This window comes from Humulus lupulus, chromosome 4, assembly GCF_963169125.1.
Source record: "Humulus lupulus chromosome 4, drHumLupu1.1, whole genome shotgun sequence".
Classification (NCBI taxonomy): Eukaryota; Viridiplantae; Streptophyta; class Magnoliopsida; order Rosales; family Cannabaceae; genus Humulus; species Humulus lupulus.
Genome location: NC_084796.1, coordinates 62,067,623 through 62,070,162, shown reverse-complemented (window position 1 = coordinate 62,070,162; position 2,540 = coordinate 62,067,623). Strand labels below are relative to the sequence as shown.

At 30.8% G+C, this 2,540-nt stretch overlaps 1 long non-coding RNA gene across 2 annotated transcripts; it reads left to right on the top strand.

Moving 5' to 3' along the window:
- The first annotated feature begins 236 nt into the window (after positions 1-236).
- Positions 237-2,271, top strand: LOC133828990 (uncharacterized). Of its 2 annotated transcripts, XR_009891436.1 has the most exons (7): positions 237-316; positions 476-714; positions 817-1,020; positions 1,509-1,673; positions 1,756-1,827; positions 1,957-2,028; positions 2,116-2,271. It is a non-coding gene; the product is annotated as an uncharacterized LOC133828990 (long non-coding RNA). The 2 variants fall into 2 exon arrangements; XR_009891435.1 differs by lacking the exon at positions 237-316 and having other exon boundaries at positions 339-714.
- The last annotated feature ends 269 nt before the right edge of the window (positions 2,272-2,540 follow it).

Genomic DNA, 2,540 nt, shown 5'->3' with positions numbered 1-2,540 from the left:
TTCACAAGTTTATGGATTCAATTCAAGAGATGGAAGTCACAGTTGGAAAAGTTATAAGATTGGGACGATATTCAATATGCAAAGCGGTGTTATATCCTCCTTGGAAGGCATTGGGGGCATAACTTCAGGCCAAGGGCAACCACGATTCATCAATAAATAACGTAAGTTTTGCTATCTTGGTTGACACCTTTTGCCAAAACATGCTTTTCTTTTTCAATTTAATGTCTCTATGATGCAGGGAGGTTCTTCAGAAAGGCAGGAAGAAGATAGTTTTCTCAACATGAAACAAGCAATGTTCTGAGGGCTCTAAGGACAGGTACATGAGAAGGAAAAAAAGAAACAGTCTTATCATTCAGGGAATTGATTGATCTACCAAATCTAAGACTTTTTTTTTTTATTGAAGTATGTGTTTGATCTTCTTATTTTGTTTAGTTTTATTCTCTCTATTTATGATTTGCTTATTTCCATGTTCCAGCTTCACCATTCTTTCACCAACTAACCAATCCATATTTGTTCCAAGTCTGGCTTACCACAATCCCAAGTTTGTTTTACGTCTTCTAATATTATTCAATTTTTATAAAAATATTTACTTATAATAGTATGGTAGGACCTGTAGTAATTTGAGATTATTTTACATCTCTAAAGATGGTTTTTCTTCTTCTTTTCTTTTCAATTAAAGCTTCAGCTCAAGTGCACATTTTTCTTCTATATGAGGTATTATAATATGAACTCAGTCCAATTTTTTGCATATTATTTTCAATATATATAGTTTGTTATGGTTGATATTCTTATTCATTGCTCACTTTGTTTTGACAGGCTTTATGTACACTGAAAATCTGAGACTAGAATTGTTTAGAATTCTATATTTCTAAAAGAAGCTCTTGATTCCCAATTATGATTTTAGATGATGATGATGATGATGTGGCACAGCTGCAAAGAAAGCCTCTGTTTTGGAAGACTGACTGGAGTTTCATTAAATGCCCAGTTTCCACAAGTTTTATGCTCTACTAAATTCTTCAGGTGTGTTTAATTACTATTTACAGTTTGGGTTCACACTAGTAAATCACTTCTTATGTGTTTTTCTATATGTATTTTTCTCTCTAATGATCAGGAAACTATAAATTATCTAATATGAGGGTCTTGTAACATTTTCTTGGAATACTTTATAAGATATCCAAATTATGCAAGATCTGTTAATTGTTGTGGATTATAAAATGTGTTATATGTGCATATATAGCCTTATACTTTATAGCTTTTATGGCTTTCATCATTACACAGAAAAAAAAGCATATAATATAATACATATCATTGTACTGTCTTCTTTTTGAGAAATACAATACATTTTTTCACTGTATTATGATTTTGAAAGTTTGAATTCCATGTCCACATGCTGCATTATGATTTTTATCTTCACTGTCTTTCTTATTTTGTTACCAATTTCCTTTTCTTCTGTGTATGTTTTTTTGCTTCAAAAATAATAAAAAAAATTGTTCACTTTGTTTTGACAGGCCTTTTGTGTACTGAGAATCTAAGAGTGGAGTCATATGTTCATAGATTGTTCCAAAGAAATTATTTAGCAAATGGTGTGGTGTGCATAAGATACTTGAATTAGTTTTTATCATACACTGACTTATACCATCAACGATCGCGAATCTGACTTCCCTATTAGACTTGTGAGTACTATATTTAATAATCATTTTCATATTTATATGCACGTTTTTAATGCTAACAATCTTTAGTGTGAATTATCTGTAGGCGGTTAAGTGAAATATCTAATGTAAGTTCTTCTCTTGCATTTATCAAGGATATGAAGTCTCTAAGTACCTTGTAAGTAACATGGTTTCAACACATTATTACACCCTTTCTAATAAATCATTCAAATTCAAACATATCTTTTTTCTTCTGTGCTATTCTGCTTTGAGATATAATCTAACAACTATTAAAAAAAACCTGCAGAGTACTTAGGAACAACAATATCACTGGTACAATTCCATCGAATAACGGAGAGCTCCAACAGTTACAAAAACTGTAAGTTAATTAAGAAACTCAAAACTACCTTACTTGCACTATTAACTTTTCATGTTCACTCGTGAAGTTGCACTTTTTTTTTTACAGAGATTTGAGCTTTAACAAGTTAAATTGACAGATTCCAGACTCTCTTTTCAACATTAGCTCACTCTCTTATCTGTAATACATCTTTAGTTTTCTCTCTTGGGTTAACATGCTTGTACCATTTGGTTAACTCTTTCTGTCTAAAAAAAACTTTCATTTTTTTTTGCAGTAACTTGGTTGGCAACAACTTTACAATGAATGGCTCAAACAACAGGTAATTTTCCTCAGTATTTTAAAATAGCTTCCTTCATTTTTGCTCTTATTTGTACTGCACTTAATAAATATGTTTCAAGTGTCTACTGCTTAAAACTTTTTTCTTGGATTTGTTGTTCAATATTATATAACCTCCTTCTTTTGTCTAAATTTATTCTTTGTTCCATTCAGTCTTCTTCTTGTAACAAAAGCCACTTTTAACAACAGATGAACAT